Source organism: Lepus europaeus, chromosome 1, assembly GCF_033115175.1.
Source record: "Lepus europaeus isolate LE1 chromosome 1, mLepTim1.pri, whole genome shotgun sequence".
Taxonomy (NCBI): domain Eukaryota; kingdom Metazoa; phylum Chordata; class Mammalia; order Lagomorpha; family Leporidae; genus Lepus; species Lepus europaeus.
The window spans coordinates 101,078,132-101,105,647 of NC_084827.1; the positions used below are offsets into that span (position 1 = coordinate 101,078,132).

General features: G+C 47.4%; 1 protein-coding gene across 13 annotated transcripts in view; it reads left to right on the forward strand.

Annotated features, from left to right (window-relative positions):
* Positions 1 to 27,516, forward strand: part of TANC1 (tetratricopeptide repeat, ankyrin repeat and coiled-coil containing 1) — a 342,597-nt gene that overhangs the window by 108,595 nt on the left and 206,486 nt on the right. Inside the window, exon 2 of one of the 13 annotated variants that reach the window (XM_062187077.1) lies at positions 21,058 to 21,158. The exons of 11 other annotated variants lie outside the window; for them this stretch is intronic. The gene's annotated coding sequence lies outside the window, so the exon portion shown is untranslated. Of the gene's footprint in view, positions 1 to 21,057; positions 21,159 to 22,466; positions 22,486 to 27,516 lie in introns of those variants that run through there. One more of the 13 variants, XM_062187083.1, reaches the window with a different exon arrangement.

A 27,516-nucleotide genomic window follows, 5' to 3' on the forward strand; every position in this document is an offset into this window, starting at 1 on the left:
TTAGTATATCAAAGGGACACAAGTTGAATTTATTCCAGTTGTGGTTGGAAAGATATTCTGAGTAGTTGGCCTGGTTAAAGGGATATAAGTTTTCAGTATATTTTAAGACTATAAACTATGTATCTCTTGGGTAAAGTGGCTTGGGTGTTAAGCATAGTTGGTGGTTGAACTTTATTCATAATGACAGTGTATCTGAGTTGTAATCATAAAATACTATTCTATAAAGACTTTTTTTTAGCATGTTAATTTAGGTGTGTGCATTAATCCTTTGTCTACTGGGTAGATATTTAACAGAATTTTTTGTGTGTGATAAATGCTTAGGCTAATCTAAAGTAGAGCCATAAATTTAAGGATACCCTCAGGGTGATAATTTTATATATACATTGTCTTGGAAGCTCAGACATGTAAATAAAAGTTCCTATCATAGCTGACTTTGCTAACTTAATTTGCTGTTTAAGTTTTTTTCCCCTTGATATTCTTCCAAGTGCTTATTGTATGTCTGGGAAAAATTAAACTTAAAAGAATTCTGCATGTCTTAATGAAGAATAGCTTGCTATATATAAAGTAGCTTTGCATGATGAATGGTAGGTATCAGAAGCAGTTCCCAGCACATTCTTAGATTCAACCCCTTATCTGGCAGAGAGGCTCTTACATACATTAAAATTCGCCTGTTGTGAATAACAAGGTGCTTTGGACGAATCAATGTTTTCTAACTATAGTAGTGCACTAAAAATATACATACATACTCCTTTTCTCCCCCCTCCATCTTAGAAAAACCAAAATATATAGGGTGTGGTGAAAAAAGCATGATCACTGAGGCCAGGTGAAAGCTTGGTTTTGTGTGTTTCTCTGGCTGTGCCGTGACCTGCTTCTGTGTCTGTAAAATGGGGCCGTGATTCCTGTTTCGTGAGCTGTGCACCAGGGCTGCAGGCAGGACTCAACATAAGCTGCTGGCTGCTCAGCTTCACCCAGAGGTGCCAGAGCCGCAGCCTCTTTTCCACTGCCCACTTTTCTATGTTTAACTGGGACATTCTCTGTCAGTTGTTTTTATTTGGAAGTTTTTATTTGTTCTGAGTGTTTTTAAAGTTGATAAGTCATGGTACTTGCTACAGAAGTCCAGGAAAGATCTAGGTTTCAAGGTAACGTGCATAGGTGCTGTTTGGTTGTTTATATAAAAACAGCTGAGTGTAGGAAATGTTTTGAACAAGTGTGACCTTTGGTGATTGATGGAGAAGAAGCAACCAGAGGGAAAAAAAGGATATTTGGTGTTGCCACAAGAATATTGCTAACAAACTGACCATTATGAAAATCAGAATTTTAAACATTCATTTGGGACAGGTGTTGTGATACGGTGGGTTAAACTGCTACTTGGAATATCTGCAACCCATACTGGGGTGAGTTCCAGTTTGAGTCCCAGCTCCTCTGCTTCTAATCCAGCTTCCTGCTGATACACCTGGGAGGCAGCAGATGATGGCCCAGATAGTTGGGTTCCTGTCGTCTATGTGGGAGGCCCTGATAGAATGCTTGGTACCTGGCTTCAGCCTGGCTCAGCCTGGTTGTTTAGGGCATTTGGGGAATGAACCAGTTGATGGAAAATTCCTTCTTGCTCTCTCTTGCTCTTGCCTGTCTGTCTCTCTCTCTCTGTCACTTTGGCTTTCAAATAAATAAATAAATAAATAAATAAATAAATCCTTTTTTAAAAAATGGAGTGGGTGTTGTGTTGCGGTTGGTAAGCCCCTGCTTGAGATGCCTGTGTCTTATATTAGAGCGTCGTTTTGAGTCCTGGCTTCTCTGCTGCCTTCTGATCCAGCTTCCTGCTGATGCATCTGGGAAGGCACTGGATGATGCCCAGATACTTGGATTTCTGTCACCCATATGGGAGACCAGATAGAATTCCTGGTTCTTGGCTTTGGCCTGGCCCAGTCCTGGATATTATGAGCATTTGGGGAATGAGCCTGTGCATGGAAGATCTCTCTCTCTCCCTCTCTCTATCTCTTTGACTTTCAAATAAAGAAATCTTTTTTTTTTTTTTTTTAAATGGGACTGGTGTTGTGGTGCAATGGGTTAAGTCCCTGCTTGGGATGCCTACATCCCTGATGAGGATGCCAGTTTTTTGTTTTAAGATTGATTGATTGATTGATTGATTGATTTAGGAGGGAGGGAGGGAGAGGGAATATGAATGAATATTTTCCATTTGCTGGTGTTCTTCCTAAATGGCCACAATGACAGGGGTAAGCTAGGCTCAAGCCAGAAGTTTGGAGTTCTGTCCTGGTCTCCCACAGAGTGGCAGGAACCCAAGTACTTGGACCATCACCTGCTGCCTTCCAGATGCATCAGCAGGAAGCTAGATCACAAGTGGAGCAGCTGGGCCTTGAACTGGTGCTCTGATGTGGGATGCCAGCATTGCAAGCAGCTGCTGAACTCATTGTGCACAACGTAAGTCCCTGGAGTGCCAGTTTGAGTCTTAGCTACTTCACTTTTGACCCAACTGCCTGCTAATGCACCTAAGAAGGCAGTGGATGGTGGCCCAAATACATGGGGGTTCCTGGCTCCTGGCCCAGACCTGGTTATTATGGCCATTTGGGAAGTGAACCAGTAGACAGAAGGCCTCTCTCTCTCTCTTTCCCTCTCTCTTTCTCTCTCCCTCCCTCTCTCTCATCATCCTCCCTTTCAAATAAATAAATCTTTTTTTTAAAAAAAGTCCATTTAGTTAGACTCTGAGAACTCAAGAAGCTCCTCGGACTACTAAAGTAGTACTTGAGTGTGGTTTAGAACAGTAAACTTTATTCAGAGTTAGTGGGAAGTGCCACACTCATCATACATACGCTTTTACCTATGAACAGTCTATTGCCAGCCAGGAGAGCCGGTTTCTAGAGATAGGTCCCACATTTGGAGAGGAGCGAGGTGGACTTGTGTCTTGTAAAATTCTAATGTGAAGATAGAATTCCTACATATTAAGTTTTTGAACAAGAGAAGTCAAGGAACAGTTTGGAAGGCGCCTCAACTTCTATGGGTAAACCAAGAAGCGTTTTCTCATTTCAGCTGTCTGCAAGTTTTAGGATATTTGGCTTTATATGAGAAAGGATCTTGGCAGAATGAGGGCTCACATTGCTCCCTGCCTCTGTAGACTTGTTCTCTGAGAATGAACTTGATTCCTGCTGTGGTTTGGATGACTTGCATGGCCCCCAAGGCTTCACGTGTAGAAATTTAATCCCCACTGTGAGGCAGTAAGAGGGTAGAAACTTAATCCAGCTGTGGTGTTTAGAGGTGGGGGGGCCTCAGGAGGTGATTAGGATTAGGTAAGGTCATGGGGTGGAGCCCCTGAGACTGAACACTGGTGGCTTTGTAAGAAGAGGCAGAGACCAGAAGAGACGCACATGCACACACCTGTCTCCTGCCACGTGAGGCCTTGCAGCACCTCGGGACCGTGAGCAAGAGCGCATCACCAGATGGGGCCCCTAGACCTGCACTTCCAGAACTGGAGCCAAAACAAACCTCTCTTCTATAGCTGGCCCAGTCTGTGGCACTGTGCTTTTGGCAATGGAGACAGACGAATGCAGTGCCCCAAGGGTGCCCAAGTCCAGCTGCATTTGAGCTTTTTATACTGTGTCCCTATTACTAAGTGACAGCATCGTTGACGTCTTCCTTTCTGAAAGGTTTTGTTTAAGCAGCAGGGGCCCTTCCACAGTCCAGCCCCATAAACCGAACATCAAGCCAGCGGGAGTCAGAGTGATTTCCCTCTTCCCTCATAGCACGAGTGATGCTGTTTCTAGGGGGACAGTGACTGAGTTCCAAGCTGATGGAGGTGATAGAGATTGCATCTTCGAAGGCATTTGCTTCTTTGTGTAGGCAGATCAACCAATGAATATCCTTGGGAGTTTTTTTAGAATTAAAAAGTTACCAAGAAAGTGTTAACTGCCAAATTAGAAACCGTTTTCATTTGTCACAGGGTTGGAGGTCTTGCATGAATCTTTCCAACAACTGGTTCCTGAGAGCTGTCGCTGTGCCCATCACTTTGAGGCCCAGCTCTGTGTCTCCGGGCGGGTGCTAATGGGAGGTGTGGTGGAGACTCAGGAGCAGCAGGAGGAAGAGGAGAATCTCGGACTGAGGCAGCCGTGGTGGCTGGGGAAGGGCTCTGGGAGGAGGTGAAGGGTGGTGCGTAGGACTTGGGCAGGGGGGAGGGGGTGCGGGGAGCTCAGTGAGTCGAGGCTGGAAGGCATGAAAATACACATCATGTTTGGGGTGGTGTTGCTAGAACAGACGGTGCCTGGCATTTGGGTGCAGTGGCAGCGAGGAGAGAGCCAGATTGCTAGGGCCCTGCATGCCAGCCTAAGAAATGTGGACCTGATCGTGAAGTGATGGCTGTCAGAGGCTCTTCAGCCAGGGCATGATGCGGTCAGATCTGTGTGGTGGAGGACACTTTGGCAGCAGTGGTGTGGGTGGTGTGAGGGAGAGACTGGCGTGGGAACAGATGGGCGGCAGCGCTCCCGGTTAGGAGGTGGTTGAGGCAGGTCAGGTGAGAGATGTGTTTGAGACCTGAATTAGGGAGAGGAAGAGAATTGATGCCAGCTGAATACCTTGTATGGTGCATTTAAGGTATAGTAGCACCACAGCCTAGGCTATGGTGCCAGCATTGTGGCACAGCAGGTTAAGCTGCTGCCTGGGATGCCAGCATCCCATAATGTCAGAGTGCTGGTTTGAGTCCCAGCTGCTCTGCTTCCGATCTGGTTCCCTGCTAATGGGCCTGGGAAGGCAGTAGAAGATGGCCGATCCACCCAGAAAAACTTCACAGGCTACAGAGAAGCAAGGGGACTCCAAGTCCAGGCTCAGTCAGGATTTGAACTCGGCCTGAATGTCTTGTGCCACCACACTGTCAGAGAGGACGTCAGAGGATGACATTTCAACACATCGAGTTTTAAAGGTTTCATGGGCTTTTATTAGTGATTCACAAAGTGAGTGGCAGCTCATCTACAAAACAGACGCTCCACCAGGCATGGCAGAGCCGACTGTTTTTGTAAGATAGTTTGAGCAGGAGCAAGGCAACTGCATAGTGCAGAGTGCGTGGGTGACTCCCACGGGTGGGGACTTCCCATGCCTGCTCAGGCTGGAAGGGACCCTTGGATTGGTTGCTATAATCTGTCCTTTGAAAAAACTAGACTATTTGGGAATTTTAGTATCATCTCTCTTCCAGTGTTTCAGAAAGCCAGATCTTACAAGTAAACAGCCTAGGCTATGGTGCCAGCATTGTGGTACAGCAGGTTAAGGCGCTGCCTGGGATGCCAGCATCCCATGTCAGAGTGCTGGTTTGAGTCCCTGCTGCTCTGCTTCTGATCTGGTTCCCTGCTAATGGGCCTGGGAAGGCAGTAGAAGATGGCCGAGGTACTTGGGTCCCTGCCCCCATGTTGGAGACTAGTATTGAGTTCTTGGCTCCTGGCTTCAGCCTGGCTTAGACCTGTGGCTGTTGTGGCCATTTAGGGGAGTGAACCAACAGATGGAAGATCTCTCTGTGTCTCCCCCTCACTCTCTCACTCTGGCTTTCAAGTAAATACATAAATCAGTCTTAAAAAGAAAACCAGTCTAGGTCATGGTTTGCTGATGTGAAGCTTTGGTGTGAGTGACTCTGTTTTGGGTTGGTCTGTTAGGGTCTTGTGCAGAAGCTAGTCCAAACCACTGGCTTCCGAGAAGTTTTATTTAACAAGGGAGAATGAGAACACAAGGAGAGGATGCAGATGGGAGATGGTTTTTGCAGTGAAATGGAAGCTTCTGCCAGAACAGAAAAGAAAAACTTGGCCACTGACTGAGGGTAGAGTGTACAGGTGGGACTGCAAGGTGAGGGTGGTGGGTGATGCTGGTGTCCCGTGTTCTCTCTGCAGGACAGGGGCAGGGTTTGGGCCCTGCTCTGGGGCATCCAGTTGGAGATGCTCAGGAGGCACGTTTGGTTATTGAAGTGGTCCCCAGCCTTCTTATAGACAGTCTTTAAGTCAGGGTCGTGTCTCTGGGTAGGTGTGGGTGAGTCTCCTGGGACGCTGTTCAGGAGGTGATGTCAGGTGCTGCCCTGCAGGGGGTTGAGCATTTCTAGGGTGCAGTTTGGGAATCTGCACTGGGTCTAGGCTGAGTGAGGTGGCTGCAGCAGGATCGTAGTTGTGAGAATGTTTGACTCCGAATAGCCTGTCCCTTAATTTCACTTCTTTCAGGGAGCTTTTTTTTTTTTTTTTTTTTTTTTTTGACAGGCAGAGTGGACAGTGAGAGAGAGAGACAGAGAGAAAGGTCTTCCTTTGCCCTTGGTTCACCCTCCAATGGCTGCCGCCGCTGGCGCGCTGTGACCGGCGCACCGCACTGATCCGAAGCCAGGAGCCAGGTGCTTCTCCTGGTCTCCCATGGGGTGCAGGGCCCAAGCACTTGGGCCATCCTCCACTGCATTGCCGGGCCATAGCAGAGAGCTGGCCTGGAAGAGGGGCAACCGGGACTAGAACCCGGTATGCTGGTGCCGCTAGGTGGAGGATTAGCCTGTTGAGCCACGGTGCCGGCCTCAGGGAGCTTTTGATAGCTGTCAGACAGCATGACATGGATGTCTGCTAAAACGCAACACCTAGGAAACACACTGGTTTTTAGGAACTTGTGCACATTCATAGTGGATTCTGCCAAAGATGCTTTTTAGTTATTTGGATTAACACTCAAAAGCAGCAAGCTTGCAAAATTAGCTTTGTTGTTGCCTTCTAAGTGGGCATTTGGCAAGAGCTTTTTTTTTTTTTTTTTTTGTAAAGGAAAATAGTCTTTATAATTTATGTATTTATTTATTTAAAGGCAGAAAGAGACATATAGAGAGATCCTCCATCTACTGGTTCACTTCTCACTTTCTGGGCCAGGCCAAAGCCTGAAGACAGGAACTTCATCCAGGTCTCCCGCATGGGTGGCAGGACCAAGTTACTTCAGCCGTCACCTGCTGCTTCCCAGGGGGTGCGTTTGCAGGAAGCTGGAGTTGGAAGTGGAACTGGGATGGGAACCCAGGCCTTCTGACACCTGATGTGGGTGTCTTAACTCCTGCACCAAATGTCCACCCCAAGCAGTATCTTAATCCTGCCCCAGCAAGGTTTCTAGTGAAATTAGATTCCAAGTCTTTTTCTTGGGTATAAAAGTGGGTGGAGAGTGAGGAGTAATGTTTTGGAGTGCTTGCTTTGCCAAGATTGTCACAGATTAAAAAGTTACTGGAGGGGTGCGTGTTGGTGTGGTGGTTGGGGTGCAGGTTGGGATGCCCACATCCCATATTGGCGTGCCTGGGTTTGGGTCCCATCTCTGTTCCTGATTCCAGTTTTCCTGCCAGTGCAGACCCTGGGCTCAGCAATGATGGCACAAGTACTTGGGTCCTTGCTACCCATGTGGGAGACCCATAATCAGGTTCCTGGCTCTCAGGTTCATCCTGGCGTGGTTGCAGGCATTTAGGGTATGATGCATGGATGAGAGCTTGTCCTCTCTGTCCATCTGTATCTCTCCCTCTCTCTGTGTCAGACTTAAAAAAAAAAAACCTTTTAAAAAGTCACTGAAAAGTACTTAATGCCTGGGGATCTGAGTTGTAAACCTAATCAATCATTTATTTGGTCATTGGCTTATAATTAGTCATGAGCATAATTAAGTCTGTTGCCCGTTCTTGGCCAAGTGTGTCTGTCCTTGATGAGTGGAGTCTTTGAAGCGAGACAGACTGACTTAAGGTCCTAACCCAGGCCTGGTCCCGGTTTGACCCTGGCAGATTGCATAGCCTTCCAAAGTGTGTCTTCTGTGGGTTTGGAAAGTGGGTACTTTTGAAGGCTGTTTGCGAGAGACCTAAAGTCAAAGCACCCAGAGCTGAGCTGACCACACTGGGTTGTTTTTGGGAGGAAGCGTGGGCCCTGGGCATGGGCCTCGTTCCACAGAAGTCAGGTTCTGGCTTACTCTGCTAGTGCTGACTGTGTTGCTTTACAACCCTTACTTACCTTGTTCCACTTCTTCTCCAGGGTGGGACGGCATGTCTGTGTGTTTCTGGTTGACAGTCGTTGAGAAAGAAGGTTTTATGTTTTGGTTTCAGTGTTTATGTCTTGTTTTTGTTGTGACTGGTTACCTTCAGGATAATTTTTGCTTACCTATCCTAGTGACCATGATTTGGGTTTATTAACTGCTTGCTGCCGATCGATTCGTCCCTCAGGTGCAAGGGAGGCACAATCTGCTTTCTTTTCTTTCTACCCCCTGTGCCGAATGCCATTGCTGCTTCCTGTCTCAGTGACCAGCTTCTCAGCTCCCAGCTCCTGTATTCCACAGCCCCCATTCTGCTGGGCAGGGAATGGCAGAAGTCTGCTTGCCCAGTGATTGGCTTGTTCAACCCTTTATTTTTATGATTTTTTAAAAGGTTTATTTATTTATTTGAAAATCAAGATTACAGGGGAGGAGGGAGACAGAGAGATCCTCCATCTGCTGGTTCACTCTCCAAATGGTCACAATAGCTAATGCTGGGCCAGGCCAAAGTCAGGAATCAGGGGCTTCATCCAAATCTCCCACATAGATGCAGGGGATCCAAGGACTTGGGTCATCTTCTGCTGCTTTCCAAGGTCACCAGCAGGGAGCTGGATTGGAAGTGGAGCAGCCAGGACTGGAACCAGAACCCACTGGGGATGGCAGCACTGCAGACAGTGGCTAAATCCATTGCACCACAGCACTGGCCCCTTTGTTCAACCCTTTAACAGAAGCTGGGCGAGGCCTTCCACTGTACCAGGCTCTATGCTGAGTGCTGGTTCTTAGGCTGTACAGTTCAGTGCTTTCAAAAGCCTGGAGTGCGGGCAGGCATTCTTGCTAGGTGTGTGCTGCAGATGAAGTTCTGTGCCCCAGGTCTTGCAGCAGCTCCCGCATCCACGCCTGCTACTGAGCACTGAGCTGCTGCTCTTCTTGCCTGTCCCTTTGCCATTCCACTGTAGGCTTCCCCCATAGCTGTTTTCTTGGGGTGACTGTCCTGAATCAATCAGCTTTTAAATCCTTTAGGGATCCTTCCCCAAAGTTTATCTTTAATGAGTGGTGTGGGCTGTGGTGTTGTAGAGGGGAGGGGAGGGAGACACACTTGGGATGCAGCTGACCATTCATGGGGAAAGCAAGCTGGGGCCATTGCCATTGCTCAACCCTGGGCCGTCTTGATTTGGACTGGCCTCGAAAAACGGGATGTGCTCAAAGCGGATTTGTGGATGCTGTTCACAGGATTTTTCTCGTTAATATCCTTTTTGCCTTCTGCTGTCTCATGCTACATTCTAGAGCTTTTGACCAGCTCTCCTGGAGTGAGGGCAGGGGAAGGGGATTGTTCATGGTCATCAGGAAGATGTCACGTGTTTCAGAATCCTGCTTTTGGCCCTCTCACCGAGCATCAACATGTGCATGGGATGTCATAACAGAAAGATCAGTGATTCCGGAGTAAAATACACTGGGTTTCTTTTTTTTTTTTTTTTTTAGATATTCATTTAGTATTTATTTAAAAGGCAGAGGTACAGAGAGATACCAAGAGAGTTCTTCCATCAGCTGGTTCACTCCCCAGATGGCTGCAATGGCCGGAGCTGGGCTGATCAGAAGTCAGGAGCTTCTTCCCAGTCTTCCACATAGGTTCAGGGGCCCAGGCACTTGGGCCATCTTTTGCTGCTTTCCTAGGTGCATTAGCAGGAGCTGGATCAGTAGTGGAGCAGTGGGGACTTGAACCAGTGCCAGTATGGGATGCTGGCACTGCAGGCAGAGGTTTTACCTGCTACATCACAGCACCAGCCCTAGTAGACTGGGTTTCAAAATCCCTCTAATGCCTTTGGGGAAGTTTCTTAGTTTTGGAGCCTCAGTTTCTTCACTGTAGAATGGGACTCATTGTTCGGTATATCTAGAAGAAGGGCTGGGCATCTAACAGGTGTTTGGAAGTTCCTGTCTTATTTGATTTAGTGAACTTTAACTTGTAGCAAGCTCTGGGGATTAGGATGAGTGAGATGTGGTTTCTGTCCCAGAGGCGCTTCCGCCATCCTGGGCAAGACTGACACATGCACGTTTATCAGGAGGAGGTCAGGTGCCATCAGCATCCATGGGGCCTGAGCTCAGCACTGTCTCCAGGCTCGGGAGATCTTTTCCTTCCAGAAGGATCTGATGCCTAAGCCCTATCTTGAAGGGCAGAGTAAGAATTAGCTAAGCAAGCGAGGTGGATGGCTTACAGCCAAAGCAGCAGCTTGAACAATGGATGGAATCTTCAGGAGAGCTGTGTGTGGCCTGGGTTTGACCGCCGGAGTCCAGTGGGAAGCAGGAGGTCCTGGAAGTGAACTCGGAGAGCCTGGTGAGCGAAGTTGCTGGGGAGCCTTGTGTGCTCTGCAGAAGAACTCATACTTGGTTCCGTAGGCCGTAAGGAAGCACCTAGGGGCTTTAAGTAGGGGAAGGGCAACGTTGCATCACATGCAAGCAGAGGTTGGGAATGGCATGAATTTAGGAAGAGTGTGAGGAAGATAGGAAACCTGGCAGGAAGCTCTTCCGTGGTTGGAGCTGATAAGGTCAACTTGGGCATGAATGGAAGAAGCAGAAAGGAATATTAAAATGGTGAAATCCGTAGCAGTTGACTGACAAAGTGTGGAGGGAAGGTAAAAGGGAGAGGCCGGGGTCCTGATTTCTGGGTACTGGGTGCTGAGGGAAAGAATGCAGGACAAGAAGCACGCTCTTCCTCCCCCAGGAAGGTGGGGTGTTAGGGGCACGTGCTATTGAGGTGGCTGTTGGAATTTAGGTCAAGTTCAGCAAGTAGCTGGGTACTGGCTGATTAGAGAAAGTTTAGGGATTAAAATGCACTCCGATAAAATGCTAGTGCTACTCACATGTAAATTTCAGGTTGAGGTAGGGAAGAACTTTCTAGGATAGAAAATAAAAATGTAAGGGGGAAATATGTAAATCGTGTTTAATAACATTGTGATGTATATATTTAAAGATGTATTTATTTGAAAAAGAGAGAGAGGGAGAGACTGAGAGAGATCTTCCATCCCCTGGTTCTCTCCCCAGATGGCCACAACAGTATGCGCTGGCCCAGGCTGAAGCCAGAGCTTCATCCAGGTCTCCATATGAGTGCAAGGTCCAAAGTACTTGGGCCGCCTTCTGCTTTTTTCTGAGGTATATTAGCAGGGAGCTGAATCAGAAGTGGAGCAGCCAGAACTCAACTGGTACCCATGTGGAATGGCAGTCCTGCAGAGGGTGGCTTTACTCACTAAGCCACAGTGCTAACCCCCGCAGTGCCCAGTATGATTACGTACGTTATGGCAAAACTACAATAAAGTGATCTGTGGATATTAAAATAATAACAGATTTATGTGTATTCTAAGGGAGAAATCTCCAGTAATATTAAATGAAAAGTATATAAGCAGAGTATTTTGGAGAGTATACATTAGAAACAACTAATGATGATTGTCTTTGGGAAGGGTACCGGGGCTTGGGAGGGAAGGTCTTGATTTTTACTGCATGCCTTTTTATACTGTTCGGCTATTTTCCCATATTCATGCATTTCTCTAGGAAAAAAAAATACTGTAAAGAAATGACTAACATTGTACATTATCAGGTGAGCCGGAAGCCAAGTGGCAGAACATAAAAATATCCTGTGTTCCTGTTCTGTGATGGTATTATGCATAATGCTAGATTATTCTACACTCTGACAATAATACCATTCATGGAGGGTTTCAGAGTTTCCACCTTTCACGTACATTATTTCAGTCAGAATTAATCACTCCTCCATCTGTGCTCTCATAGCAATTACAGTATTTTAAGAATTATAAATGCTAAAAGATGCTCTATGAGATTTGGAAAAGATGGATGTGATGTGTGTGGTGCAATAGCCACAGTTTTATCCCCTTTCTGTGCATATACCTTTTGAAAAAATACAGTTGGGATGGAAGTATCCATGTACTACAGGTTTTCTGGTCAGTGTGGTTGTGTGTGCATCCCCGGTGGGGGTGGGGGAGTTCTCCTTAGCTGTTCTGTCCAGCTCCATGGTGGCCTGGCTGTTCTTTCTTTTCGGGAGAGAAGATGCTGTTTTTTGTCCTGAACTGCTTTTCCTTCTTGATAAATAGTACTGGAGAGCCCACTGTGTAAAGGAGTGTGCTGAGTGGGGGTACTTGCCAGAAGCACCTCCCATAGCTACACTGCAGGGAGGGGAAATGGTCCACACCAACCTCATGACATTAGGTTAGCATAGGACAGATTAACAGGAGAGAGACCAGGTTCAATTATGTGCATATGTGCAGGAGTTCCACAAAACAGGAGAGCAGAGGAGGGGTCAGCTGATTGAAACCTACAGAGGGTCCTGAGCTACAGAAAGGCACAGGGGTTGGGGGCTTCTGGAAGGTGGTGGAACACAGGTTATGGGAGGGAAGAAATGCAGGGTGAATAAAGCTTGCCTGGTTATGCAGATAAAGTTTCTCAGGTGATAGAAGTTGTCCTGGAGCAGCCCTCTTCCTGATACAGACATCCACTGATTTCCTACTTCCTTTATGGCTACAGAGTCTTTTCTCCCCATCGCTGCTTCCCAGAGCTGCCCCAGTATCTGCAGTCACTCAGAAAAACCAGCTCAGGATACACCTAAGCGGTATGTTTCGTGTGACATGTTCTGGTCTCCTACAGTCATATTATGGAGCAGTGTGTCCTGAACACCAACAGCACTATCACACTAAACCATTTACAGCTTGCTTAAAAATTAACTTGCTTTAATATGGAAAAGCTGCTGGGTGGTTTGGGCAAGTGCCTTCCGGGCATTGCACACACTGAAGGTGTCTCTGGTGCATTGTGTAGCTTGAAGGATCTCTGGTACCTGCTGTTTTGACTTTCCTGGAGGATTTCCATCTCCTAACCTTTTCAGTTTCACGGCTTACAGGTCACAGGAGAGAATTGTATTTCGGTTAACTATAGAAGCAGAATCCTGTTTGGGGCTGGCGGCTGAGTGGATTACGAGGAGAACGCAGGTGAAGGGTGGGAGGGGGAGTGTGGAAGGGTTCACTGGATTCATTTCAGGATGCAAACTAGGTTAGTCCTCATTGAGAAGAACAACAGTTTAGATGTGTGTCTCAATTTGAGACCTTCATGTTGCAAGAAGTTGAGTTATGTTTTGCATTTGCATTTTTTTAATTTACAAGTTTGTAATCAATTTGATTTTTTTGTGGGCATTGTGAAGCTGCGTTAAATCTCAGGTTCGGAACTCTGCTCCATTGGAACTTGAGCATATGCTTTAAAGTTGCCTTCTTGGCGTTACTAATGAATGATCTCACTAGTAACAGCTATTTGGAGAAGGAACTGATCAGATTCCTTACTTGTATCCAGTGAGACTAATTGTATGTTTCAGCCTACTTTCGATTTGTTGAGTTGCTTGAAACCACTCTTCAGTGAAAACTTGATGGCCTTGGCACCGGACAGATCTGGGTGTGAATTTAAATCTTGCTGTTTCCATTCCAGTGGCTATTTATGGGCTAATCTCTGCCTTTTTGGTGTGATCAAGAAACAAAACATGTGATACATCTACTCATTGTTTAGTTTGCAAATGCTAGTTCTTCCTAGGCTAATGGAGTTCCAATGGGGAAATCTTTGTGTGTGTTGCCCCTGTGTGTGTAAGGTTGTACTGTAGTTCTATTAAAAATATATTTAATTTATTCAAAAGGGAGACAGAGACAGACAGACAGACAGACACACACACACACACCCTCTCATCTGCTGGTTCACTCCCCAAATGCCTTTAACAGCCAGGCCTGAAAGTGATGTGGGATAGGCAGGAAGTAGGAGGCTGCCAGCTGTCTCCTTTCTGTAGCCCTGCATGGCTTAAAACCTGTCCTGTTCCATGCCAGTTTGCTACACCATTTTTCCCATGATGCATCTGAACCTCCATCACGCAGAAGACACCATGATGAACACATATGTTTGCTGAGCTCTACATGGACATGCCATGAAACTTTCCCGGAGATCACCCTGTGCGCTGAACCTCACCTTGAGTTCACCCCAATTGTATATTCAGTTAGGGCAGCACCCTGTACCTGATAAACGTGGCAGCCGAACTGAGGTGAAAGCGCTTCTCCCCCATGAGGTTGCCTGCACTGCTGAGTATGTACTATCCCTTCAGTCTCTTAAATAAATCCTGTCCCATTCTTGCCCTGTGTATCTCTGCTTTGAATTCTTTTCTCACATCAAGATGAGAACTTGGAATAAATCGAGCTGGAGACACTTGCATACTCCACAACATCATCAGAAGTTGGGAACTCAATCCAGGTGTCCCATGTAGGGGCAAGGACCCACCTGCTTGAGCTGTCATCACCTGCTGCCTCTCAAGGTACACATCAGTGGGAAGCTGGACTCTAGAGTGGAGTCTGCAGTTGGACCTGGGTGCTCTGATGTGGGATGCAGGCATCCCAAGCTACATCCTAACCAGGGGACCAAATCCCTGCCCCAGCTCTGTATTTTAGCATGTGATGTGGTCATGAAGGTAACTGGCTAGTGGGTACAGTGTCATGTGATGAAAATTGTTACAAACTAAGGGTTTGTGACTACTGTCTTTGGACTTTGCTGTGTCATGAATACCCACCACATGTTTCTCTTACTCCTTGTTAAAAAGTGCTTTATTTAAGGAGGGTGGTGGTGGTGGTGGAAATTCCAGTGTAAAAATGTTAATCTTCAAACACTCAGAGCTAGGCTCCTGTTATCAGCCACTTGAGTGTTATCACATTTGCAGAGGCTACCCAGATCCTGTAAGGCAGTTCTCCCTCTCCCATAGCATTGCCGCAGAGCTACTGGAGGGAGGGCCAGGCATGTGGAAACCTTACACTAGGCTGGCTGTGGTGCTCACGGCTTAAGTTCTTCCTTTGGTCTTTAGAAGAATGGGGTGATGAGAAACCTTCCAGGCAGAGGACTGCTCTTACTTTTATCACTCTCCATTCACTCTACCTCCCTTCCTCCTCCCTGTCCCCATTTAAATCTTCCCTATCCTTTAAACCTCACATTGCTCAGGGCACTGCCCCAGACAGCTCACTGTTCCACCCTGGTATTTCTTTTTGTTTTGTTTTGTTTTAAATAAAAAAATCAGATGTTCATTCATTTCATTTCATTTCATTTCATTTATTTGACAGGTATAGAGACAGAAATAGAAGATGTCTTCCATCCACTGGTTTACTCCCTAGATGTCGTGGGTCTCCCGTGTAGGTGACAGGGACCCAAATACTTGAGCCTTCATCTGTTGCCTCCCAAGCTGTGTATTAGTAGGAAGCTGGAGTCAGGAGCAGAGTCAGGATCCAAATCCAGGCAATCCGGTATTGGAAGAGGGCATCTAAAGTGTTGCCTTAACTGCTGCACCAAACACTGCCTTCTGCCTTGTTCTGTCTAGTGGCACACTGGTGACACCACTCACTGTCCTGCCCTGTGAATGTTCGTCTCGGATGGTGGCTGACCAGAGGGCATGCTCTGGTGAGCTGGTTGTACTCTCTGTACAACACCGCCCAGCTCAGTCTTGGATGCCCTGTGGAGCTTGGTACTCTTTGTTGAGTCCGACACACTCTGTCTTGGGAGAATGCTGTCTGTAAGGTTTCCCACACAGTGAGCACAGTTCTCTTATTTGGTTTTAATGCCAACAGAAGAAAAGAACTTAAAATAACTTGGTATGTGTCCTTCCTTCAACGTTTTCTTTTTCTTAGACATATGTTAAATATATGCACTCTTCCTGTGGTATAGCTTGCTATTTTTGTACACAAACGTATGGTGTGTGTTATCTCCTATCAATACGTATTCTTCTACAGATTATTTCTAATGATGGCATGTAATTCATTTTCCAGCCTGTAGGTGTAACATGTTTTTTCAGCTATGGTTGTCTTTCAGTTTTCACTGGGGATTTGTTCCTGGACCCCAGAAGAAACCAAAATTTACAAATGTTGAAGTTCTATTTACAAATGATATAGTATTTGCAAACAGTCTATACACATCTTCCCAGATACATATCCCTTAGACTTAGAGGGTGGACTGTATTTGCTTATTACTTGTTTAAGAAACATTCAAAAATTATTTGAAAGGTCAAGAGGGAGAAATAGACCGAGCTCCCATCTGCTGTCACTCCCAAAGTGTCTACAACAACCAGGGCTGGGCCAGACTGAGGCCAGGATCCTCTCATGTGGGGAGCAGGGAGCATCACCCCTGCTTCCCAGGGTGCACATTTAGCAGGAAGTTGGAATCAGAAACTGAGCTAGAACTCAAACCCAGGCTCTCCAATATGGGAATTTGAGTGTCAAAAAGTTATGTCTCACCTGCTGAGCCAGACGCCTGCTCCTTTGTCACTGAATTTTAAGTGACACTACTGTGAATACTGTGCTTCTAGTCTTACTGAATGACTTCCACTAATTAAAGCATAGTAAGTTTTTCTGAGTTCATGTTACTAATATCTGGGAGGTCACTGTGGTCTGGATCTGAGCGGGCTGTCTTGGTGTCATGGAATCTGCTCAGAAATAAGTACTGTAGTGCTAAGGATGAAATGCAACAGGTATACCAATAAGAAGTCTACCAGGTATTTAAATAAGTAGGCTTGATTTATTTAGATAAAAATAAGCACTTAAGAACATTAGCATATGTAAATTGAAGAAGACTTTAAGCTTTCTTGTGTGTGTTAAGGGATGGGTACGAAGATGTAGGCTATAACGAGAGACATGTGTATGGCATAAACACTGAGAGTGAGGTCACAAAAGCTGCACTGGGTAACTGACAGGTGGTGTTGCGACTGTAAACTGTAAGTCTGAAGACAATAGGAGCTACACACAAACACTGGGTTCATGGTGAAGTTTCACACGCGGCACTGGTGAACCACTGCGTGTTATATAGATGATTAAATAGATCATTAATAGGAGGTGGGTAATGAGAGGGAAGTTACAGGCAAGCAAAAGGGGGAGCCTAGAATGAACCAAGTGGTACTGTGGTAGAATCAGAGATATCAATATAGGGGCTGGCCCTGTGATACAGTGGGTAAAGCCACTGCCTGCAACACCAGCATCCCACATGGGTGCCGGTTTATGCCTCAGCTGCTCTACTTCTGATAGCTCCCTGATGATGGCCTGGGAAAATTAGTGGAAGATGGTTCAAGTGCTTGAACCCCTGCTACCAACGTGGAGACTTGGATAAAGCTCCTGGCTACTACTGCCTGGCACTGGCCATTGCGGTCATCTTGGAGGGTGCATCAGTGGATGGAAGATCTCTCTTTCTGTGTGTCTTCCCCTCTGCCTTTAGCTCTGACTTTCCAAATAAATAAATCTTTTTTTCTTTTTAAAGAGACATCAGTATGGACTTAGGTTTGGCTTAGGTACAAGCATAACTACTGATAAGAGTACATTCATGGTTTGATACACGTGTGTCCCAGATCTGTTCACTTGAGAGGGCCTAGAAGCAGTGACCTGCATAGCAACAACCACACCAAGCTCGTGGTTCCTTAGTGCCATTTTCCAATAACAGTGACCAGGACTCCTTGCAGAAATAGATAATTATAGGTCTGGGCCACCTTGTCTTGCCAAGAAAATAAGGAAGTGCTCAAAAAACAAAGGATGTGGGCATGACGAGGTCACAGGAGCCAACCTCCGAGAACTCCTAATAGCCAAAGCAGGAATAATTTGAGCAACAAAGCAAATATGGTAGTGCAGTATAACCCAACGTATAAAATAAAAGTCCATAAATGTACAGCAGCAAAAGACACACCTTCCTTGTAGAAGAGCTTCATATAGTTTGTTGACACTTCCCCCTTCGAGAGCTGGAGCTTAATGTCCCTGCCTCTTAAGTGTAGGCTGAATTTAGTGATTCGTGGCTACAGGATGGAGTATGGAAGGGAAGGAGCAAAGTAAATTTACAGGGGAGGAATGTGAGAGACACCACCTTGACCAGCCTCAGCGGTAGCACATCATGTTGCTAGCATCTAGTCTTGACATGGCGTGATGAGAAGGCCGCTGTCCTCTGTGGTCTTCCCCTTAAAACCCAAAGCCCCTGTCAGTCTCCATGGGAAAACATCAGGCAAACCCCAGTGGAGGGAGAGTCAGCAAAGGACCTTGACCAGGACTCATCAAGGCTGTTCTTACCGTGAACCTGGAAAGACTGAGAAACTGGGACAGACCAGGGAAAACAAGGAGGCAGCAACTAGTGAAAGCAGCATGTAGGATCCTGGAGAAGAAAAAAGTCATCAGTGGAAAGATGAGTGAAGCCAGAATCAAGTCCAGAGTTTAGTTAATTTTTTTTAGAAGACACTAAAAACATTCCCCCCAACCACATTATATTAAGAAAACATTCAAACATTAAGTTGGGGAGTGAGTGGTTAACCTACCAATTAAGATGCCTGAGTTTGATCCTGGGCTCTGGCTCCCTTTTCCTGCTGATACAGATCCTGGGAGGCAGTGGTGATGGCTCAAGTAACTGGGTCCCTGCCACCCACATGGGGGACCTGGATTGTGTTCCCTGGCTTGCAGCTTCAGCCCTGCCTCCGTGGATGGAAGCTCTCTGTCTTTGGTTTTTCTTTCTGTCTCTGCCTCTCAAATATATTTTTTTTAAAAAAGGAAAAGTTGAAAAAAAATGTACAGTGAATCTCTACATAGGTTCTGCAGTTAAGATTTTGTGATCTTTGCTTTATTATGTATCTGTGAACCCATCTGTCGTATTTTACAAAATATTTCAAAGTAAGTTGGACGCTTGAGTGCATGCCCCTTCCCGTTTGGAATGTGATTGCTGTACTCTCTGCCCAGGTTGCTGTCCAGCCCCAGCCAGGGTCTGGGGCTGGGCTGGCGAAAGTTGAGGAGGACGTGGGCCACGTGGACGCTTTTCAAGGGGATCACAGATGTGTGTGGCTGGGTGACCACACTTCACTGTGTGGGGCTGTGCTTTGGGGTGGGGTGTGTGGGGTGCAGTGTTCTGAGCATCCAGGAGGTAACAGCTGTTTCCCTGGCACAGAGGCAGTTCAAGGGTGGCTGGCAGGGCCTGAGTTCTGGTCTGGGACCGTCCCGAGCTGCTAAGGCTGCAGCGTGGAGTGCCTGAGCACTTGCTTGGGAAGCAGCTAAGCCCCGCCTCACCTTGTCATTCTCCTAGGGAAATGAATAGAGGCAGGCGGGAGAGGCTTCAGCTCTGGGGGGGCTAGGAGGACTGGCCAGCTCATCCATCAGGGGAGTGTGCAATTATGCAGAAGGAACAGAAATCACTCCCTAAGGCCACAGAGCTGGGGGTTTGCCCGGAAGAGGACCTTCCAGCTGCTAACAGTAGCCCTATTCAGTGTGGGTGCATAATGATTTTAAAACTAATCAGGAGCTGAAGCCTGCAGCCGGGGACAAACACAAATATCTTGTTGACAGAGCATGGCTAGGAACTTGTGGAGGAAGGTCAAAGTGACGTAAGGGTGGTTGTGTGCTGGGCTTTCATCCCTAAACAGATGGGCCCCCGAGGTACCACCTGCAGCTCCCTGTAAGTCACTGCCTGCAAATCAGATCCTAAGTCAGTGCTGAGGAGTGAGTGTGGCAGCCACACCGGAAGTCAGACTCGTCAAAGGCAGGGAATTTCCGCTGGAGCCGCCCGTCTCTTCTTCCTCCCTGTGTTGTCAGTAAGCCCGAGATGTATTATTTTGGTCAGCTTTCTCTTATAGCACGTGAACGTAGGCCTCCCTGTGTCCACTTAAGCCTGGACAACTGCCTTGATCCCTACCTAAGCCTGCGTCAGCTGGATTTTTTTTTTTTTTTTCATAAGCCATCTTGCTATTTTAGGTTTTCTGCTTTGGTTGAGGAGGAAGTTGTGTTTTTATTTCTGTTTTGTTTTTTTTTTTTTTTCTTTCATCAAAGGCATATCTGTTCTGGGATGGCAAGGGGAAGGGATGGGTGTCCCTCAGTCTCGATCAGAGGAAGAAAACGTACGGCACCCTACCTATGCAGCTGCTCGTGGCTCCTACCTGGCGGTCATTTACTGAGACGTTTGAATAAAACATTTCAGAGCGGAAAGCAGGGTGCACCAAACTCATCGTCGTATTCATTCAGCAGTTACTGGTGCACTAGTGTGCCGAGCCCTGAGGATTCACAGTGCATGATGTAGCTCCTGTTCTTGGGTGAGACAGGACCAGAGGAAGTAGCGCCCTGAGGGTTATGGAGGGGTGCCTGGAGGGTGAGAGCAGCTGGAGAAGGGAGGGGAGGCTTCCTGGAGGAGGTGATGTTGCCTTGCCTCTCAAGGGAACAGCCAGGTTCGGGAGAGGTGTGGATGGGCAGCTGTGGATGGAGCAGAGAACCAGCTATAAGAGGGACAAATGGAAATGCTGGCTTGGAATCTCAGTGGACAGGAGGAGCCAGGGGAGGGAGGTGCATAAAGGCCACAGGAAGTCAGGGTGTTACACCTGCTGGCTTGGATTTTCAAGTGGGAAGAAAGGACCCTCGCCGAACAGGATTGAGGAGAGTGATCGAGGGGAACAGGTGGGGATGATTTTGTTTGGTTTTGAGGATAACTGAGGGCCTTTCTGGCCAGAGAATTCCAGTGTCATGGCTTCTGTGTCAGTGCTGGTACGGCGTTTCTCTGTGGTCTCCTGTGCCCAGGGTGTAGGTGTAGAGAAGCAGAGCGTGGTGTTCATGCCTATGGTGTGGCCCAAGGAGAGTGCCGCAGAGAATGGAGGGCCAGCAAGCAGGCTGTCTGTGCCGTCGGTGATGAAGATGGGACAGACTCGAGGGACAGCAAAGGGCAAGGGCCTTTGGAGAGAAGGGGTGAAAAGAAGGTTGCGTTCACCAACCAAGAACGTCACATTGTGCCTCCAGCCGTGACATGTGGCCCTGGGAATGGCTGGCTGGGGTGAAGAGCCCAGATTGGAGCCCAGTGTGCTAACAGCACTACAATCTGCCGTCATGCACCAAGCCTGGGCTGGCCACCACCCCGAGTGGCCCATTCAACACTAACTCCCCCAATTTGTACCGTTATCGTCCCCCTTTATAGATGAGGCCACCAAGGCCCAGGGGGGGGGATGTCATCACTTAGGGTCACCCAGCTGATCAGTGAAGAAGTTGGGACTCTAACTCAGATTGTCCCATCTGCTCTATTCTTTAGGAGCCGACTACTGGGCACAAACGTCTGTCAGGCAGGACGAGAGAATTGGGACCTAACCCTCCCTTCCTTTTTCCTGCTGAATGAAAGGTCACCAAAAATAGGTAGGTGACAGCTGAGGATTGGGGTAGGGGTGGTGTGACTGGGGGTAGTGAGAGCCTCAAAGGAGGGGAATTGTCACAAGTGCTTGGACGAGAACTTGGTGCCGTCTCTCTGCCGCCAGGATCCACCCTGAGCCAGCACCTCCAGGTCGGGGGAGCTTGGTGTGTTCTCATGGCTATAGATTTCTGCTGCGAAGGTGAAAGAGTTAGGGTGGAGGTGATTGTTGTAGAACAGTGGATGTGCGTAGTGCCGCTGAGCTAACGGTGCACTGAAAATGGTAAATTGTACGTTATGTCTATCTTATCACCATAAAAAATAAAAAGTGGTGGAGGAAGAGAATAATAATTGCTATCATTAGTAGAACCTTGGCCTGGTACTGAATGACACTGCTTAAATATTTGAATGCATGCTAGGGCTTTTGCTGCATGCTTTATGTGTATTTTTTTTTTTTTTCATTTAATCCTCACTCTCAGAGATGAGGTAAGCCCTGTTGGACAGATGAGGACTCTCAGGTTAAAAGAGATTAGGCAGTTTGCCCAAGGGCCTACTTCCGGGAAATGGTGGAAGTGGGTGCTCCCACATCCCCCTGACTCCAAAGCCCTTGCCTGTGACTCCTGGAGAACTGAAAGAGTTCCAGAGACTACGGGGGAAGGGAGCACAGAGGAGGTTGTTGATTGAGGAAGCCTGTGGAAGAGGACAATGAGGAGAGAGGGTGGGGCCTGGGGGAGCAGCAGGACCACAGGAATGAGAAGCTGGGTGGAAGGCACTGTCCTGTGTTCCAGCTGCCCTGTGTTGGGGTGGGACAGGCCTGAAGGACAGAAGGGGGCTGTGTGACAGAGAAGCCTCAGGCCTGGTGTGGGGGAGTCTATGCCATCAGCAGACATCTCGGCAGAGTCTCCCTAGACTGGGACCTAGGGCCGGAGGTAGGCACAGTGCAGAGGTGGGCTCGGCCTGTCCTCGCCTGCCCGTCCTCCCTCCTTCCTGCTAACCTGCCCGTGGAGTCTGCCGTCAGCAACCTGATCCTGAGCGGAGGTGTGCAGGCTCAGGGAGGAGGAGGCACTGAGCAGGGCTGAGCACTCTTCTGACGCTGACAGAGCAAATACCAAGGGTGAGGTCAAGTCACGGCCAGCTACCTGGCTGTGTGGACCATCCACAAGCTGGGTTGTTGTGAGTTTTCTTTCTTTCCTGCAGAGTGGAGTGACGTTTGTGTGTGAAGAAGCAGACTGTGCCTGGCTCCCCATGGAGATTTGGAGTCTGTGTCCACTCCTCCGCGGTAGCCAGTGTTATTTGTGACCCCGGACGTGGGCCTGTCTCAGAGATTTGCATTTGGTGAGGTGTTTGTGAAATGATCTAAGCTGTTTATAAGGAAGTGTTCCTTTGAGAGTTCTGTTATCATTCTACTTCATGTGTTTACTTTGGATTCAGCAGGATTCTTTGATTCTCCTGCTGATTGTTTTAAATCGTGTGCTGAAAGGCAGGCTGCCTGAGCACTGCTTTCTGTGTAACAGTGGAGACCGTGGAGCGTGAGGCCTGTGATGGTATCATAATTTGGAACACATCAGAAGCTGTCTGATGGCAGGTCCTGCGAGGGCAGCCTGGAAGCAAGTGCACTGCGGTTGGTTTTGCAGCTGTCATGCGCCGTGGTACAGGCGCTGTAACCTCCAGGTGTAAATAGACCTTCATCAGCGTCGTTGGAAAGGGTGGGGAGGCTCAGAGCACTGAGGAATGCTGTCCATCAGAAGGCATTGGCACAACCTTGTTGCCAGCTAAGTTTTGCTCCCACGAGCTGGCTGGATCTATAGAGCTTTCTGGTGGTTCTTTTCAAGGAAAGGTGGAGGTTGTATGTGCTCACTGGTGCCTAATTCTGATTGAGAACCTAACTGTACCCTTTTATTTTTAAATAATTTTAAGTAAGATTTATTTATTTATTCAAAAGGCAGAGATACAGAGAGAAAGGAAGAGAAAGAGAGATCGATCTTCCATCCACTGATTCATGACCCAAATGGCTACAACAGCCAGGGCTGGGCGAGGCCATATAGCCAGGAGCCAGGAGCTCCTGGGCCATCTTCCACTGCTTTCCCATGTGCATCAGTAGGGAGCTGGATCAGGAGCAGCCAGTACTCCAAACGCCGTTCGTATGGGATGCCGACACTGCAGGCGGAGGATTAACCTTCTCTGCCACCGGGCCAGTCCCACTGTCCCCTTTTCTTCCCTTCCTTCACCAGCTAAGAAACAGCTGGGAGCTGGATTGGATTTACCTTTCAGTGCAAGTGGGACTGGAGCAATGATTACTAAAGTAGCCCTTCCTTTTGGGAAATAACAATGGTTGGTGGTATAATGACTAGTTATCTTCCGGGCTGTCTCAGAATTACCCAACAGGCTGCTTCAGACCAGGAATTTTGTCTTTTATTCACTGCTGTATCCATCAGCCAGGAATAGTGCCTGGTGCATTCATTGTAGGTGATCCAGTGAATGAACTTAATGCAGAGAAGGATTTTTTAAAATGTTTTTTATTTATTTTCATTTTGATTGAAAGGCAGAGAGAGAGAGAGAGAGAGAGAGAGAGAGAGAGAGAGAGAGACGCCAGACAGAGCAATAGCTTCCATCTGCTGGTTTACTCCCCAAATGCCTGCAACATCCTGGGCTGGGCAGACTGAAACAGCCCAAAACTCACTCATGTCTCCTGTGTGGGTGACAGAAACCCAAGTACTTGAGCCATTGCCTGCCGCCTCCCAGGGTGTGCATTAGCAGGATACTGGCAGAGGAGCCAGGACTTTTTTTTTTTTTTTTTGGACAGGCAGAGTGGATAGTGAGAGAGAGAGACAGAAAGGTCTCCTTTTTGCCGTTGGTTCACCCTCCAATGGCCACTGCGGCCGGCGCATCTCGCTGATCCGAAGCCAGGAGCCAGGTGCTTCTCCTGGTCTCCCATGCGGGTGCAGGGCCCAAGGACTTGGGCCATCCTCCACTGCCTTCCCGGGCCATAGCAGAGAGCTGGCCTGGAAGAGGGGTAACCGGGATAGAATCCGGTGCCCCAACCGGGACTAGAACCCGGTGTGGTGGCGCCACAAGGCGGAGGATTAACCTGTTAAGCCACGGCGCTGGCCGAGGAGCCAGGACTTTAACCAGGCACTCTGATATGGGATGCAGGTGTCCCAAACAGCGACTTAATCGCTACAGCAAATGACACCCCCGGGTAGGGATTCTAATGCACAGGGAGGTTACTTTGCCTCCCAAGGCCATACAGTTGGCGACTGGGTTACTCACAGTGGGCATGAAGCAAGTGGACATCACAAAGAACCTCCTCATGAAGATAGTGCTGGCCATGGTTTTAGAGGTGTGTTGAGTTTTACAAAAGTATAATTCAAGATAAAAGAGGAAAGCCAAGAGTGAGGTCTGATTTTAGTAATAAGGATGTTTTGTTACCATTTAAACACTATATGAAAACAAAATATTAAATAACAAATATATAATTTTAGTAGGATAGTTCATTGAGCTCCAAGAAGGTATGTTAGGAGAAAGTGTCATCCCAGTAGTCTTTAAACATTTTTGACATTGCAATCCTATCAATAAAATAGTTTTCTTCACACCTGTGACATTTCTATATTTATGTTATAATTACACACTTGTTTAGTAAGAAGTTATTTGCATTCTAAAATACACAGAAATAGAAGTAAAATACCGAGACAAGTAAACATGATTAGAAACCGTTTCTTCCTGTGTCCCTGGAGTCACCTTGCACCCTCCACTTTGGAGACTTCTGTTTTAGAAAGGCAGTCACCTAGAGGAGGGAGCACATAGCAGCGTTTGAAGGCAGTGTGCCAGTTTTGTGGAGTGGTCTGTGCATGAAAAATTGACACAGACGTAAACTATCAGGCAGATTGAGTGCAGGAGGTTTGGGGAGTAAACCAGAAAGCCATCCTTGGCCGTGGGATCTAAAAATATTGGTGAGGTATCACAAACGTGACCCCTAAGGATTAAAGAGTCCCCATTGGAAACTTGCTCGTAACTGATAGTGCTAGTCACTGGGGAATAGAGGAAAAGTGTAGTTCATACACAAGGCATGTAAAATTGAAAGGCATTTCAGCGAGTTTATAAAGGAATAAACCTGAATGAAGTGGAAAGAAAATCAAGTTAATCACTTGGAAGTACATGTAAGATGAAATCATTGAACTTGACCTTACTGAGTGGCGTGGGTGAAAGACAGAGGATCATGGGGAGGTGACTGTGTCTCTGGCCTCCAGGAGAGACCAGGGTAGAGGCTGGCTGAAAACCGGAAAGGCAAGATGAGCACGCAGAGTGGGGTGCTAGGCTCTCCTTATTGTGGAGTATTTGTTGGTAATTCTTTGATTTCCCTACGGCTTACTATTTTCTCAAATCCCTTGCCTGTTTCTGTATTTAAAAGCTCATGTGAATGGGGATTCTCAAGTTAAGTTGGCCTGGTACTCCTAGGAAGTCTTGTATTGGACTCCAGGCAGAATGTACCAGCCCTGCAGCCCCAGTAGGGTCAGTAGCCACCCAAGCAGGGTCAGGAACAGGAATTGGTCTGGGATGATGGTTGTGGTGGGCTGATCATCCATACCTTTCTGTCGGTCTTAGGGACTGGGTTCAACCACTGAAGTAAGTTGGGAATTTTAGGCAGATTTAGAATTCAAATGATTGTTTCTTGAAGAACTGAAGCAGGCTTAAGAAATAAATGATGGGTTGCCCAATGCTGCGTTTTCATTTGAGCGTGTTAAAGCTATGTCCATAGTACGGAAAAGAAGGTGGAATCTGAGGGCATTTCAGCAGTGAGGCAGTTTGTGGATTATCAGCAGGTAAGATAGTCATGTGTTACTGAAGTATTAAGCATTTCACAGCGGGTGAGAAGAGAGCTGCTCTGGAAATAGGTGGGTCAGATAGGAAAGAACCAGTGGAAATGGCAAATACAGGCTGATGGAGGGGTACCTTCTAGCCCATCAGGGACTTCCATGCACGATGGGTTCTGTAGGGGCCTAGTCTTTGGCAGTATTCTGTGCTGGAGAAGTTTTATTTAAAAAATACTTATTTTCCTCTACTTTAAAGGCAGAGAAAGAGAGAGAAATATCTTCCATCTGCTGTTTGATTCCCCAAATGCCTGTGATACCCATGGCTGGGCCAGGCTGAAGTGTGAAATGTGGAACTCAGTCCGGGTCTCCCACATGGATGACAGGGACCTGTGTACTTGAGCCATCATTTCCTGCCAAATTGTAACAGCAGGAAGCTGGGCCAGAAGTAGAGCAGCGGGGACTGTGCTATGCTCCAGTGCCTGCCCCTGGAGAAATTCTCTTAAAAGCTAGTTGCAGAATCATGCAGAGAACAGTAGTAGTAAGTATTCCTACTTACTTAATTTTATATAAAAAGACCTAGTCACTTGTATAACTAATTAGTTGATAAGTATTTGTGGCTTAGATGGGGAAAATTTGAAAAGCTCTACTACTTGACAAATTCAGTCATCCTTCTGTACTCAGAAGCGAATGGGTTTGGAAATCCTGTGGATACCAGAATCCCCAGATGCTCAAGTCTCTTATGTAACCTACACAATCCTCCTTACTTGAAGTCATCTCTGAATTACTTACTAAACGCCATGTAAACAGTGTGTACATAGCTGTAAGGAGGGAGTCGTGGCAAAGAAGAAAAGCCTGTGTCAGCACACACACAGCACAGCCCACATGTAGGGAGGGCCAACTGCAAGTCAGAGCGACAGGAATAGAATCGGGAGTCCTTGAGAAAAGTGGCCGCACCAGAGAGTGAATCAGAACGATGCTGCTTCCAGGAACATGACTCACGCGCAGAAGGCAAGCATGGCCTTCCTCACCCTCTGAATGGGAGGCCGTGGGAGCCTAGGGGAGGGCCCGAAGCCCCGTGAGGCCCCTCCCTGTGAGTGAACAGTAAAGAAGGATCTAGAACATGGAGCTGTAGTTCCCAGACTGTAATCTGTCGAGGCCCGAGACAAGGATATGGGAAGGGAGCAACACTCAGAGCTCTAACTGTGGAGAAATGAATGAAGAGCTGTGAAGTTTTCTCTGAGTGGCCTTTGGCAGATTGCTTGTTCACACTGGCCTCAATTTCCTCATCTGAAAATGGAAGACAGGCTTTATTAAAAAAAAATTTGAGAAGCAGACAGCTCTCCTTTCCACTGCTTTACTCCCTAAATGCCCACAATGGTGGTGGCTGGGCCAGGTCAAAGCTGGGAGCTTAAGAACTCAATCCAGGTCTCCCCTGGGGTAGTAGGGACCCAAGGGCTTGAGCCTTCACCTGCTGCCTCCCAGGACTTGCTTCTGCCTCCAAGAAGCAGAGCTGAGCATCCAGCTCAGGTTGTCTGATATGGAACATGGGCATCTT